The sequence below is a fragment of the Canis lupus genome, chromosome 4, assembly GCF_011100685.1.
Source record: "Canis lupus familiaris isolate Mischka breed German Shepherd chromosome 4, alternate assembly UU_Cfam_GSD_1.0, whole genome shotgun sequence".
NCBI classification, from domain to species: Eukaryota; Metazoa; Chordata; class Mammalia; order Carnivora; family Canidae; genus Canis; species Canis lupus.
Window position 1 is genome coordinate 66,163,098 of NC_049225.1, and position 16,723 is coordinate 66,179,820.

The window sequence follows — 16,723 nt, forward strand, 5'->3', positions numbered from 1 at the left end:
ATGAATAAATATCATTTTTAGTCTATTTGGAGTCAGTACATTCTTCCAAATAGTTATCAAAATTTCTTCCAAAAAAACAATCTAAACGGTCAACAGAGATTTTTAAATCCTGAAAAAAAATAATAAAAGGTGCTTCTTTCTTTAATAATTACTTATAAAATTTTGTTCTGAATGACAGCCAAAATGCCATAACCTCTCCAATGTGATTTTAGAGTTCTTGTGCATCCAATAAATATCAACTCTGTTTTTTTTTAATGGAAGACTAAGGTGTACTAATTGGACATATGAATATAAATGACTCAGAATCTCTAGAAGGGAAGAGAAATCAAATTGAACAAAAATGTTATAAATGAATGTGCTCACATGGCATATGTTTTACATGGCCAAAACAATGTGTTTCAAAAAGAGAGAAGGAATCTGATACTTTCCCTTAGATTTAGCCTCAGCAAATTGTGCTAGTTCTTAAGACAGACATAATTGTTCAGCAAAACAGCTGATTGTACCAATGGACTACTGAGTTAGCCTATTCCAAGACTCAGGCTGGTCATGGAACCTCTCTAAATTTGGAAGAAAAAGAAATCTTTAAATTGCAAGTATGACCTAGCTTGGAGGCAGGGACACAGTCAAATGTGAACCAACAGGAAGCGAGAGCAGAGTTTGTTGAAGGTGTAGAGAGAGTACAGGTACAGAGTGTCTAGGAGACTCAGGAAACAAAGGAGAGAAAGTCTCCTCTTTGCTTGGAGACTGGGATATTTATCGAAGACTGTGGTCTGATATGTGTCCTCTTGGGCATCAAAAAACTGATTAGAACAAGGACGAGGGCCCAGGTGTCCTTCAGAAGTCACTTATTCCTTGGAGTCAGGGGTTGTTGTTGAGATGTCAAGCACTGGTGGTCTGGAATACACATTTAATGGCTTTGTCTGATCATTTCTTCCTCAGATGTTATCTGATTCTAGAGAAATCATTAACTCCTAGTCCCTTACAAGGAGAACATATGCTATTGCACCATGAGCAATGTGTAAAGTGAGGGTACAGGTCCTAGCAAGAATAGAAGCAAGAAAGGGAACAAAAAGCAGAACAGAGTCCTTCAGTTTCCGTATCTCATCACTAGAATAAAAGTGGCATGTGGATGGTGATTCCATCTGCCTTGTTTACCTCTATACATTCTATTCTAAGAAATCTCCTTGGTATTCAATATATACATGCTGAATATTTCAACGAGATAGAGGTCAACGGTCTCTATCTTTTGTTTTTTGGTTTGGGGATATCTTTGGAGGGGATTTGGGACAGAAGAGAGAAAAATAAATAACCTAAAATCTAATATACTAGTGACAATGAAGAACCAGCAAAGATTATGTAAATGGAAGGTCTCTAGTTACCTGGAACAAGCTCATTAATTATAAAACAGAAAGACTCACAGTTCATGGCTGATGCCAGAATATTGGAAACATGTGTCTGAAAATTTGAGTATCAATGGACTACCTGTGAATGTACTTATTTTAGTACTGAGATGCCTTATATGACTAATGCTTCATTTTTATCTGTTATATTTACATAGCAGTGGCTCTTAATTTTTAAGCATCAAGTTTCTTTATCCCTTGTTCACTTTCAAGTAGTTAATGATGTGTAAACACATTTTAAATACAATAGGGGAGCGTGCTATTTAAAGAACCCCTGATGTTTTAAGTGACTCCTTTTTAATATAATGAAGCGGTCAGTGCTCAATTTTTCCGAATCAATTGTTTTAAATAACACATTTGCCACGTTGATGATAGATGAGTTTAGTTCTTTCAGTTGAGCTTTTTTTTCCCCTATGAGTTAGAGAAGATCTGAAGAGGGTAAAATCTTTATTTGCTTTTGGGAAGGGAACTGCAGGACCAGAATTAAGCAATTCCATTTCTATAGAATGCTATTGTGGAGTCTGTTAATTTTTCATAAGAATGAATGATTAAGTCATCAACATCTTCAGACATTACCTTTGCTTCCAAACATTTTGGTAAATCGTAAAAATCACTCATATTCTCTCAATTTTCAAAGGTGAGGATTTATTATTTTATAATCAGCTAATTGCAAATTTAATAGGCTTGCAATTATCTGGTGTATTTTTTTTAAGATTTTATTTATTTATTCATGAAAGACACACAGAGAGAAAAGCAGAGACGTAGGCAGAGGGAGAAGCAGGCTCCAGGCAAGGAGCCTGATGTGGGAGACCGCGGATCACGCCCTGAGTCAGGGGCAGGTGCTCAACCCCTGAGCCACCCAGGTGTCCCTGGTGTACCTTTAAACAGAATCTGTGTTATTTTCAAAGATCTTTTTAAAATTGATCATGTGAAAATTTTATTTTATTCTTGTGTTAAAATTATGGAAGAATAATTAGTTTGACATTCTATGTTTTTGTTTGACATGACGTAAAGAATCAATTGATTCAAACTAAAAACGTCTGCTTCTTCTTTCATTTAGAGCTAAGATTTAAGAGTTATCATTCAAAGTTATTTTTCTCAGGACCCCTGGGTGGCTCAGTGGTTGAGTGTGTCTGCTTTTGGCTCAGGTCCTAATCCCGGAGTCCTGGGATTGAGTCCCTGCATCAGGCTCACCACAGGGAGCCTGCTTCTCCCTCTGCCTGTGTCTCTGCCTCTCTCTCTCTCTCTCTCTATGTCTATCATAAATAAATAAAAATAAGTCTTTTTTTAAAAAAAAAGGTTATTTTTCTCAAGTAACAAGCATTACAACACTGATCCAGCTCATCAAGCAAATTTTCTTTTCTAGGAATAAAAGCATAGGTGGAAATGTTGATTTAATATTTTACTCTGGTTTAGTATACAGTTAGGAAGACAGAAAACTATAGAGCAATTTCAGAAATATGTTACATGGTGAATGAGGAGGTCATTATAGAAAATGATGTCAGAGGAAAAATAGGCAAATGAGATTTTATATAAGGTTGTTGTCTGTGGTAGAGAGAGAGTCCAGAACTCAGTCTGGACTCAAGTGCTGAAGTAAAGAATGGGAGGGTCTTGATGGGCAGGGAAGAGCTCATGGTAAAGTACTGGAGGACATTGAAGAAGGAGCTGATTGATGGGATGTGTTGAGCTTATTGAGTTATTTCTTGAGTTTTAAAATATCTGTCTGTAATTAGGCCATCTGTGTTTGCTAATCACATGGAAGGTAGAAGTAAGGCCTCTACACTTACACAGAGACTTCGAGGTATGGAGGTTATCTCCCTTGATGACAAGATTTTAGTGTGGTGGGTCCCAGGTCCTTGAGAAAGATGATCCTTGTGTTGAAAAACTGGTAAGAGGATTCAGAAATGTTACTTTTCATAGGGACAGAAGAACTTACAGTTATAAATTTTCTAAATGAAATTCTCTAGGTGTAGGGAGGGAAAGGACCTCTGTGTATAGACCATCTGAATTCTATAAGGAGCAGTGTGAGAGGGAAATTAGGGACTTTGAGGCAGAAAGAAGTCCACCAAAAGTTTAGTCAAACTGAAGGAAATGTGAAGGCCATCCTGGTCAATGATAGCTTACATTATTAAAATATCTTGCATTCAGGGCAGCCTGGGTGACTCAGAGCCCAGGGTGTGATCCCGGAGACCCAGGGTCAAGTCCCACGTTGGGCTCCCTGCATGGAGCCTACTTCTCCCTCTGCCTGTGTCTCTGCTTGTCTCTCTGTGTGTGTGTGTCTCTCATTACTAAATACATTTCAAAAAAACCTTTAAAAAATGTGTTGTATCCAATTCATAATGGGGATTTTTCACCCTAATCTGTTTTCAATGCTTTACAGAACTATTGTAGTTTTTACAAAGCAGTAAAACAGAGGTGCTTATGCCCTAATTCCTAATAATTATTATATATATACAATATTATTTGTCCATCAGAGACTCAATACTTATAATGTGGAGGAAGAATATTTAGATCCCACAGTTGTACTGATGTAAACATGGCTGACCTATTTATTTCAAAATTAATCAACTATAATTACAAGGTAATAATGACAACCTCTATGGTGTTGATAAGAATGTAGGCCTAATATAAAGAGTAAACAAAACCATTTTTTGGTTTCTTGCTTCTGTAATTTTGGCCATACTTTGGTTTGGTTTACATCGAAAAGACACCAGAGTATTAAGAAATATTCCAAGATAGTAATTAAAGCTAAGATGATTGTTCAGGCAGGTAATGGCATCCTATAGCATTGTCTAATGGTCTACCCCATATCATCCTACTCTTTAAGGAACTGCAACTTTGTTTAACATACTACTTACTATTGATTATGTCTAGACATTTCTCAACTATGTAAAGTTAGAAACTAGTTAATAATAAAATATATTTTATTATTTATATAATAAAATAATAAAATACAGTGAAAATAATAAAATACAGTGATTTTCTTTTTTGTCCATTCAAGAATATTACATCAAAAATTATGTTTTATTGTCCTATAGGTAATCAATCAGTTTTGTAGCAATCAAATACAGTATTTCAAAATTTATTTTCTTTTCATAGATTACAGAATGCCAGTTTTTCAATATGCCTTTGGAAATAGGTTTGTCATCCATCTAGTTCCCCAGGTCATAAGATGGGCTATCTAATTGTACAAGAATTTTTTTAAATTTTAGAATTATACTTTGACAGAAGGCTATAGAGAAAATGCTTATATTCCCTTAGAGATAATGAGACCAATCCATTTCTGATTCCTTACTTTTCCTTTTTCTCTTTTCCAGTACTGATGACTTCATAAATCTGCTTCTGACCTAAAAATCTACCCAGCAACTAGATGGACCAAGGAGCTGGGGTGTGTGTGTGTGTGTGTGTGTGTGTGTACATGTGAGTAAGACATGATGGTGTAGTAAGAAAACAAAAGTCTATTCTTCATTTCCTTATATGATCTGAAGGACCTATCATTTATACTTGGGTAAGAGAATTGTCAATATGTAGAGAAGCCTCTCTAATCCAGAGGAACATATTACTAAAACCTTACTTTAATAGACAGCTGTTTCCCAAAATGCATATATTGAAGCTTTAAACCCCAATGTGACTGTATTTAGAGACTGGATTTAAAAGAGTAACTAAACAAGGTCATAAGAGTGGGGTCCTAATTTAATATGACTAGTGTTATATAAGAGGAGGAAGAGACACCAGGGATGTGTGTACACAGAGAAAAGGCTCTGAGAAAGGACAGTGAGAAGGAATGATAGATGTGTGGTTAAAAGGTCTAGTTCCTTTTTCTCAATCTAGAATCACTTTGAAGGGTCATTCCAGCCCTAAAAGCTCACTGAGGGATTGGTTGTCTCTGTTTCAACTTCATGAAAGTTCACCTCTTCCTTCTCAAGCCTGTGTCCCTCACTTCCTTAAAGGTTTTGTGTCTAAGAGCACACACACACACACACACACACACACAAAAAAAAAAAAAAAAAAAAAAAAAAAAAAAAAAACCTCTTGTGTATAAATCTCCATCCCAGAGCCAGTTTGCTAGAGGAAAAATAGAACAAACAGAAACAATTTTTTAAAAACTCAAAACTAACAGAATTGGCATGCCAAGTAGAAATTATGGCAAGTACATATGATAATGGTTCTTTTAGACCTTTTTAAAAACAAAAACAAAACACTTAGCTATTCTCAGGTACCAATGGGCACAGAATTCTTGAGGACATTGATACCTAGGAGCCTGAAACATTATCATGAACCTCTGTAGAGTAGGGGCCAGGTAGTAAATAGAATTCTGTATCAGATACAGCTTAGCATAATTCCACTGGGTCTACAGACCTATCCACTGTCATTTTTTTAGCCCCTGAATATATAATTAAACTGGACATATTGTAGGTTGGTGAAACACTGCATTACTTCATTGGCCTTAAAGGTAAGAGCTGTATACGTAATGACAAAGGACAAATAGAAGTCTCTGAAATTGGCCCCCATGCCTACAATAATTGGCCAGGAAAAATTAAAATTAAAAGGTATCATGAGATACTCCTTTTTGGAGTATCTCTTTAAAAGGTATCATGAGATTCTCCTTTTTGGAGTATCTCATGTTGATTTTAAAGACCCAAAATATGCCAGGGCATGGTCTCAATCATCATTTAGCTCACCATCCTGGCCTATATAAAAAAAGTTAAATAAATAAATAGTAGATTATCATAAATTCTGCTCAGTAGTATCCCCAGTGATCTTTATCTGATATGAATTCATACATCAGCAAAGTTAATATGCCCATTTTTTTGATCATATAATTTAGCTAGAGATTGGATTAAATAGTTGTGAAATTAAATTTTCAAGAGAATCTTTTTGCTTTTGTGGTTGAATTCTTTTAGAGGTGCATTGATTGTATTCTTGTTCAACAATATCTTATACTTTTCTGTAATATCTTATTTTTTTTCAGTTTTTTTACCTTTTACTATTCCTTTCAGTATTCATTCACTCCCTTAGTATCTTTCCCCATTATTCCCACTTGCAAAATTATCTTTATCATCTTCTTTTTGATTTTACTGTTGTTTTTATTTACCAAGAACTTTAGATGAATGCAGTTCAGTGCATTTTTTAAGACTTTCCTAGTCACTTGAAAGAAGAACTGAAAAATATAAGAACATATAATCTCAGAAAAGCAAGTAAGTACTATAGACCACATGTGAAAATGAGTGTATACTATAACTTCAGTGGTTAGGTATTTTGATGACAATTTTAGCTGTGATGGATGCTCCAGTCCATATCACTTCTTGATACTTTGCAAACACCAAGCTTAACCTTATCCACTGTTGATATGTGTGGCAAAAGCTAGGTATTTATTCATTAGGAGCATTTAGTTTGTAAAAGGTAAATAACATTTTCCATTTCAGATTTGGGTTTGACATGTAGTAACATAATTTTACCTGACATTACTTCATTTGCTCTTTCTCTGAAATAGGAAGAAAAAATCCCTAGTCATTTTTCCTCTCTTTAATTAGGTGACAGTTTCATGGTTTATTATATTTCTGTTTTCCGTGCCTTTTTGTATGTGTGGACTATTTCATAAGTATAAAACAAATAAGTATATTACCCAATGAAATTGACTTTTTAACTCTGAAAATGGTAGAGGCACAAAGAATAGATAGTTCAATGACTGTTAAATCATACAAATAGTGATTAAGCCTGTATATGTGATGTACTGTAATTATTATGAAACTAGACCCTCTAAAGTTAAATAATTAAGGAGAATAAAAAGAGATTATAAGCATATTAGATATATATGAGTGTCTGCTAGAGAAAAGCATAAGCCTAACAAGATGAACCTGAGGAATCCAATTACATTTTTAGAATCACAAACACAGCTCTGAATAAAATTGAAGATTTTTCTCTGATTACTAATGAGAAGACTTCTGCGTGATTTTGCCCAAAGGTTATTTGTTAATTAGGACCAAGTAGAATTATGTCTATGTGGTTCAGAAACTAAGTGAACTGTTCCTACATTAGTATGCATGCAAAAATATCAGTTACCACTGAGAAGTCTTTCTCAGGTAATGTGTGTAGATACATAAAATTTTTTGTACAGTTGATTTTATTGTAGTGAAAGTGATCTTTTTAATAAATTCAACTTAAAAATAATCCTTCCAGAGTAATATCTCTTTTTCCAGCTTTACTGAGGTATAATTGACAAATAAAATTGCATAAAGTTAATGTGTATAAGATGATGATTTGATATACATCTACATTGTGAAACAATTAACACCACAATAAAATTAGTTGATGCAAACATCACCTCACATACCATATGTGTGTGTATGTGTGTGTGTGTGTGTGTGTGTGTGTGTGTGGTGAGAACATTTAATATCTATTCTGTAAGCAAATTTCAAGTGTACAATATGGTATTGTTAATTACAGTCACCATGCTGTACATTAGATTCCCAGAACTTACTCATCTTATAACTGGAAGTTTGTACCCTTTGAACAATATCTCCCAATTTCCTCCACTTCCCAATGCCTAGCAACTACCATCCTACTCTCTGAGTTCCACTTGCAAAATACATAGTTAATTTTGTTGTAAAGTAAATCTGAAAAGAAAGCATGTTCTTACTTGCTTGTCACAAAAAGTAAAATTCTAATTGCAGGATGGTCTTTGCCTTGACAACATTCATGTCTTTCGATATCTAATATTGTTTTTACTTTTTTTTATTGTAGCATATGCTGAAAACCTGGACATGCACATATATGTAGTAACAAAAGGATCCACTTATGTCAGAGTTCCCACTGACATAAGTATAGGTTTGTGTCAAGGAATATTATAATTCTTAAGGACTCTTTAAAATAAATTCAAATTGCATCATTTAATTTGTTATAACAATGAGATCAACCTTGGAAATGTTTCTGTCACTGACCAAGTTTTGCAAGTAGGGTAATGTTATAGGCTAAATTATGCTCCCTAAATTCACTGGTAGAAGCCTAGCCCCCAGTATGACTATACAGTTAACCCTTGAAAAACATGTGTTTGAACTCATGGGTCCACTTATTTGTGGATTTTTTTCAATAAATACAGTACAGTATTGTACACATATTTTCCTTATGATTTTCTTAAAAACATTTTTGTTTCTCTAGCTTACTTTATTGTAAGAATATACAATATTCTTACAATTGAAGAATCAATTGTATATAGTATAGTACAATACTATATACAAGAATATAGTATATATTACATATAACATACAAAATACTTATTAATTGACTGTTTGGTTATCTGTAAGGCTTCCAGTCCATAGTAGGCCATTAGTAATTAAATTTTGGAAACTCAAAAGTTATACATGGATTTTTGACTGTGCAGGGATTTGTGCCTCTAACAGTCCAGTTGTTCAAGGGTCAACTGCATTTAGAGATAGGGCCTTTAAAGAGGTAATTAAAGTGAAATCAGACCATAAGGGTAGGATGCTAATTCAATAGGATTAGAGTACTTACAGGAAGAGAGACCCCAGGAGTGTGCATGCACAGAAAGGCCATTTGAAGACAAAGTGAGAAGGAAGTCAGCTACAAACCAGGAAGAGAGGTCTCACCAGAAACCAATCCTGATACCCTCTTAATCTTGGACTTCCAGCATCAAGAACTGTGAGAAAATAAATCTGCTGTTTAAACTACCAGTCTGTGGTGTTCTGTTACGGCAGCATGAGCAGACTAATATAGATTCGAATTAAAATGTATATTTTTATGTTCTCAGTGAAAGTAAGATTAAAGAGATTTTTTTCTTGGTGTCTAAGGATTCTTATCTGTTGGAAAATGGAAAGGCTTTATAATTGTGGGTTCTCACCCAAGCAGGTCCTGCAGCAGCATTAGAATCTCTCAAGGATGTATTCAAAGTGTCCACTTGTAATCAGATTTGTTTAAAAAAATTAGATAAATAATAAAATGTTTATTTTAACTCAAAACAAAACAAAGTGATTCAGCAAGATTCATTCTTACAGTTGATAGGAGTTGATAGGTGTTGGTGAAAAGATTCATCTTATTCAAATAGATGAAAATATTTGCCAAATTCTCTATTTGAAATAGTTTTGATAAAAACTTTCACAAAATGTGAAAATTCTTTTCTAAGTTAGGTATTGTTCTTTAAGATTTGCCCTTGAGAATGAAAGTGAACCTATTGATAGTGAAGGCTTCATAAGCTGCATCGACTTTTGATGATACATTTAAAGAGGCAGTGATTTAAGCCCCTTGTGCTGATGAATTTGATAAATTTCATGACAGTTGACAACATTTCTTTCAGATATTTTTAGCTGTGTTTTTGATGCTAATGCATGGCAATATAGAACACAGTAAAACTAGATGTGTTGCCAAGCACTAGAAGTACTTCATCTGTATAAAGAGCTTCGAAAATTTTGCCCAAGTAAAACTTTAATATTGCAAATAAATTCTTCACCATTACAATGATGTTGTAGCCCTTGCACCCTTAAAAGGGGGTTCCTAAAATAGGAAATATTCTTGGACAGCATTACGGTAAAAATAATTGATAAACGTTAGCATTTGACTGAACTGAAAGACTACCTACGTTCATATTTATAAAAGTCAAATGTGAATTACATAGCTTCCTGTTTCCATAGCCATTACATAGCTGGCCTGTTTCAATGTATTTTTTTTAATTTATTTTTTTATTTATAAATTTTTATTTATTTATGATAGTCTCACAGAGAGAGAGAGAGAGAGGCAGAGACACAGGCAGAGGGAGAAGCAGGCTCCATGCACCGGGAGCCCGACGTGGGATTCGATCCCGGGTCTCCAGGATCGCGCCCTGGGCCAAAGGCAGGCGCCAAACCGCTGCGCCACCCAGGGATCCCTGTTTCAATGTATTATACAAATATATTATCAGTTCCGGAAGGAATGATGTCATTTGGCTGCAGTATTGCTTTAATGGTTTTTTCTCTGCTTTAAGCCCTAACCCAGGTCGACCATTTAGAAGGCATATATAGATAGTTTTACCACAAATCTACATTTACTCCAAATAATTTTCAAGGTATTGATATGACAATGATCTGTAATGATTATAACCTCTTCTACAAATTTACCTATTTAAAATATGTATTAATCTATCAAAAATTGGGTACTAATAAATAGATTGGAATTTTTTCCAAAGACTTCCTTAGAATTCTTATCTTGAGTCATAGTTGGACTCGGTCAAATAAAGAAACCACATCTGTAGTTAAGCCATTACTATTGTCAGGGAGGAGAAATTCCTATCTGTCCTTCTTGGTTATTTGGCTGGTCTAATAACACAAAGCAGATTAACAGGGAAAAAAATTAATTTTGTATGTACTAAAGTCCTCTAGATATAGGACCCAAGAATTCACCAAAGCAGGCTGTTTATATACTTTTTAGATAAAGAAACAATACATTTGTGAAGAATTGACAGGACAAAGACACTTGGACTTGGGAACTAATTAGTGAAGAGACTAAGAAGAATTTGTTTACAGAGACTTCTCAGCCCTGGATTTTCTGTCCCTGGTGATAAGGTTGTCTCTCTATCTACTGGTGCAGGGAGTACACATTCACGAGGGAGATTTGTTTCCTGCTTCAAGGGGGACAGGTGGAAGGGTCAGAGTGTCCTGCTGGCACCATTTTTTTCAAGTAACTATTTATTTATTTATTTACTTACTTATTATTTATTTATTTATTTGTTTGTTTGTTTATTTATAGAAAACTGTCTTTTTTCTATTAGTTGTTGGAAAAAATTAGCTGGTACAGAAACAAAGAAGTTTAGTCAGCTGGAGAGAAGAAATTGAGTGCCACCCAAGAGAACTGGTGGCTCCTCTGGTAGGGGACCGAATACAGTGAGGAAAAAGCACTGTGAACTAGAGCCAGACCCTGCGGTCCAGGTGAGAGGATATGCCACCTTTTGAAGAGTCTGACTGCCTCAGGCATGGAACCAAATTCCTATTTATTTAGCCCAGCTCTGTGGAAGGATACTGGGATATGTGGGGCTGAAAACAGGTAAAGCGGGTCATCTTTTATGAGAGAAACTGACAAAATGGGAATTTTAAAATTGAATTTTCCATCTGACTTTATTTTCAAATACACTTTCTTTAAAAAAAAACAAACAAACTACACTTTCTGCAGGGACGACAAATATCGGTATTAGGAAATCCAATTATACAAAAAAATACTACATCTAGTCTGGGGTAGATAGATTTATTTTTTGGTAATATACATTAAGTGGCACTAATTACACAGTAACTGTAAGGTGACTAACATGAAACCACAGAACTGTAACTCTGCCACAGCTGCGTGGACTTGAGCCTTTCTGGATAAGCACATTTTCAAAAAACTGGATGACCATCACAGAGCTATGCCAATAAAATCTGTTAAGGAGTAAAGCTCTGAAGTAGGGACTCACCAGAGTACCTTGCAGCTGACAGATGACAGGCAGGACATGTTAGTTATAAAGTAGTTACAGCCTAGTTCACAAAAGTTGCCAGCTGTTTCTCTTTCTAGAAAGAAGCAAGAAGTTAAGAAATTCCTTGAATTAGCGCCTGGTGTGTCAGGTGGGAGTGCAGAGGAGGGCTGTTAGAGCGGTGTCAGAAGGACCTCGGTGGTCAGGTGGGTTGGACATCATTAATAATCATGGTTGGCTTCTAAATACTGGTAGCAAGATGACTTCTGATTTGTAGTCTTAGGTAAATTATAGATAAATGAAAAGGCCAGTAATCATACACTAAGATTAATAAACAGCACTTCAAAATTAGCCACATGAGGGCTGTGCTTGCAGCAGGGTTTCACAAGACAAGGCACCCAGATTTTTTCTTCCCACGTCTGGCTTGCATAGCAGCTCTCGTGGCCATTTCAAAAACCTCCCTTACTCCATCTTTGGTCTTTGCTGAACACTCCATGTACCCAAAAGCACCAATCCTGTTTGCCATATCTCTGCCTTCTTCCAGTTTCACCGGCTCCTGCTTCATCTTGGCTAGCTCCCACCTTGTGTGCTCATCATTTCGAAGATCCTTCTTGTTCCCAACCAGGATGATGGGCACATTGGGACAGAAATGCTTGGCTTCTGGGGTCCATTTTTCTGGGATGTTTTCTAAGCTATCAGGGCTGTCAATAGAGAGACACACCAGTATAACATCAGTGTCTGGATAGGAGAGAGGCCTCAAGTGATCATGATCTTCCCGCCCAGCTGTATCCCACAAAGCCAACTCTACCTGCTTTCCATCAACTTCAATATCTACCACATGTTCTCAAACATGTGGGTACATACACCTCTGGGAACTGGTCCTTGCTAAAGATGATGAGCAAACAAGTCTTAGCACAGGCTCCATCACCAGCAATCACCAATTTCTTCTGGATGGCAGCCATGCAAATGTGCTGCAAGACCCACGGGCTGTGTGGCGGAAGTTCTACAGGTGCCTTGAACTTCTCGGATGAAGGCCCTCAGACCACGACCCACAGTCCAGCCTCTCTGGCCTAGTGCACCTGTCTGCGAGTGGGAAGCTCGGAGACTGGGGCAGGTGGCTGAGAAGACCGCGGTGGACTAATGAGAGAACCGATGGAGGACGATTCAAGTACTTTAAAATTAAAAATAATCAATATGCTACTTTGGCATATTTTGGAGCAACTTTCCCTAAGCCCCATCACAGTCATCCAAACAAACCTGCTAATCTTCCTCTACAACCTTTCCAATGTTGACTAGGATTAAAGCCTGGAAGAGAGACATGCATACCTGTGCCCTTTGATGCTCTTCTCAGGAAAATTATTCTCAGCACTCATTCCGTCTTTCCCTCTTTGACCTTCTTCAATTTAGAGGTCATCAGATTCACCTTCAAGGTGGAGGGGTTTACCCAAGAACTGTGCACGTTATTATTAACTTCACTTAATATCTTTGTTATTTTTCAGGAGGAAAGAACCTTTGCAAACATCAAATATGTTGAACAAATTCAAATCATTAGATATGATGTTCCAAATGTTACTTTATCTTCTTGAAATGATGGCACTAATAAATTCATATTAGATAAAAGTAGATTTTATTCATTGTATTTCTCGTAGAAGATATTCTCAATTTCTTTGCCTCCATTGCATGGGTTCAAAGATACATAGCACATTCTTAGTACACTTCTCCAAATTATAGGCCATGGCATGATTGTACATTTATTAAATAGGCAAAAAGTTTTACTGTAATATCTTTGATGGGTCTATTAGAAAAGATAACTTTGATGGGTGAGAGAGGAATAGGTAAATTTGATAACCTTTCTGTACTCAACGTTCAAAAGGAAATTGAAAGAAACTCAAATAGATTTGAAATTCCCTGAGTATAATAAGAATATATTTTTTTATTTATCTTCTTCCTACAGTGTTAAGTGCAGAGCTGAATAAGTTCTTTTTGAATGAATGAATGAATGAATGAATGAAGAAATGAAAGAAAATAAACTATAGCCATTTTCAGCAGAATGTAAGAACAATCCTATAATTATATATTTTTGCCATTTGTTTACTACATATGTACTTGGAAAGATATCATTTTTCTTCTGCCAGTCAGCTGTCCTAGGATGAACATGGTTGGACATCATACCCAGATGTATTTCATAGTAAGGCAGGGGACACAAACCTACTTAATTACATATTTTCCACTTTTGCTATTTTCTTCTCATTTTATTGTAACCAACTTCATATTAATTATTTCTTTCATTTGCTAAATAGAAAATATATTATCATGAGGTACACTTTTTGCTAAAGATTTAGATTCCTCCTTCCAGTGGAGGTTGAAGTGTGAAAAATAACTAGCAATTAAGAATTCAAATTATTCTAGAATTGTGTTTTTTAACTTGGGGTCAATTGTCCTACTGGGGAGAGATCCATGGAAATCTTATGAAAATTTAATTTTAACATTTACTTATGTTTTTTCTTAAAAGAGAATCTAAAATATTTATTAGACTCTTAAAGGGTATCAGGCTCCCAGAGTGTCGAATATACACTACTTATTTCCACATTACCTACTGGGAATGAGGTTCACATTTTTAGAGATCTACATAAGTGGTATTAATACAGTGAAGGTAATTAAATCCATACATAATAACATTCAATGATTTTAATCACACCAGGTAATTTAGTAAGGTATATTCATTCCATAGACATTCCTGATTTCTCTGTCAGTCTCAGAAAGGAAGAAATATAGTTGGAAATTCAGGTTGTTTCTTTCACTGATAGATTTTAGGGTGAGCCAAAATAGCAATTCTAATGATCCTTTGGAGCATCTATTTAAAAAGAGGCTAACAAGTTGTGACATTTGGTCTATTCTTTCAAAATACTTCTTTCTCCAAATCTTGTAAATGATGTACAGCCACTGGTGTTTGAAAGTGCCAAAATGAAACTATATAAACTAAAGAAAATTTGCTATTTAGGGCCATCTTTGTGAAATCTTGGAAAAATCTTCTAACAGTCTTATATTTGCGCAGGGCAAGTAGTGAGTTGTAATTATACCTAGTGAACTGGATTATATCTGCTTCAATAGTACACTATAGATAATATTTTGTAGACAAAAAACAAAACAAAAGAAAAAAGTTGAAGAACAACGGTACTGCATTTAATTGAAGCATAACTGGCCAGGAATTCTAAAGGGTAATAATTGCATTGGATTTGTTGGAAGCATGATCTTAACTCTGCCCAGCATGTGACCCAACTCTCACTTTGAAAGTTACAAATGCTTACATATCAGCATCAAGTCGTGTAGTGAAATAAACTTAATTCTTGGGAAGACAGTTTCACTTAGGAGAGAAAATATTTTTAAAAATTTTTTGAAGTTAATTTTTTAAAACGTTAAATTCAATTAATTAAACATATAGTGTATTATTAGTTTCAGAGGTAGAGTTCAGTGATTCATCAGTCTTATACCCACTGCTCATTACATCACACAAAAATATTTTTTAAGATTTTATTTATTTATTTATTTATTTATTTATTTATTTATTTGAAAGACAGAGAGAGTCTGAGAGAGAGCACAAGCAGGGGAGAGGGGCAGGGAGAGAGGGAGAAGTAGGTTCCTCACAAAGCAGGGACCCCAACAGGGAGCTGGATCCCAGGGCCCCAGGATCATGACCTGAGACGAAGGCAGATGATTAAACAACTGAGCCACCAAGGCACCTGGAAAATACTTTTTGTAAATTTCATTTATTGGGGCACCTGGGTGGCTCAGTCAGTTGAGCATCTGTCTTTGACTCGGGTCATAGGATCAAGCCCTGCATCGCGCTCCCTGTTGAGCAGGGAACCTGCTGCTACCTTTCTTTCCCACTCTGTTCTCTCTTGCTATCTTTGTCGCTATCTCTGTGTTTCTTTCTCCCTCTCAAATAAATAAATAAAATCTTTTAAAAAAGTAAATTTCATTTATTTATTAGAGAGAATGAGCGAATACAGGGAGGGGCAGAGGGAGATGAAGAGAGAAATCTCAACAGACTCCTTGCGGAGCTTGGAGCCTGACAATGGGGCTCGATCCTGCAACCTGACTCAAAACCAAGAGTCAGACTCTCAATCTACTGCACCATCCAGGGGTCCCAGGAAGAAAATATTTTTTAAACACTTTGTGTTGACTTTTTTTATAGGTAACATATAAAGGTATGCGTATACATGGGTTTCTTTGCTTGCTAATGCTGGAAGAATAGAAAGATTAGCATGGTCTTAATTGAGCATGCTCAGTTTGACTCTGCACCCCACTGTCTTTATGTTCTCAGAATGTCTGCCCTACACAGGCTCAGGGGAAAGGGAATTCCAGGATGAGGTAATAGCACATGAAAAGCCAGAAAGCCTCATAAGACCCCTAGCGAATGTCAATGCTGTTTGAGAATAAATGGCAAGTGGTGATAAAATTTGTTGAATCTAGAACATAAGAGATTCTACATGCAGAACTAAAACTTTGTTTTATAGCCCATTAAGAATGATTAATCTTTATGCATAGGGGTGATTGGATTTGTGTTTCAGTGATATCACTCCAATGGCAGTTTCAGGCACAGATTAGTCTAGAGGCAAGAGACAGGAGGCTAGGTGGGAGGTGGAGGAAATAATGCAGGTTGGAGACAAAGTGTAAATTTAGGAGATACCGGCACCATGAAAAGGAGAGAATTACTTTAAGTGACACTTTGTAGGTAACACTGGGAGGCTTGGTTTCTAATTAGTTACTTGAGGACAGGGGTAGATTTAAGAGTATACCAAAGTTTATAGCTTGGGTGACTGGAAAGACAATGACACCATTGCTGAAACTGTAAAACCCGGCAGAAGGAGAGAAGATCTGAGGAGGACCATGA

General features: G+C 35.9%; 1 pseudogene; it reads right to left on the bottom strand.

Annotated features, from left to right (window-relative positions):
* Positions 1-11,638: 11,638 nt before the first annotated feature.
* LOC100688385 lies at positions 11,639-12,806 on the bottom strand (annotated as a pseudogene).
* Positions 12,807-16,723: the final 3,917 nt, after the last annotated feature.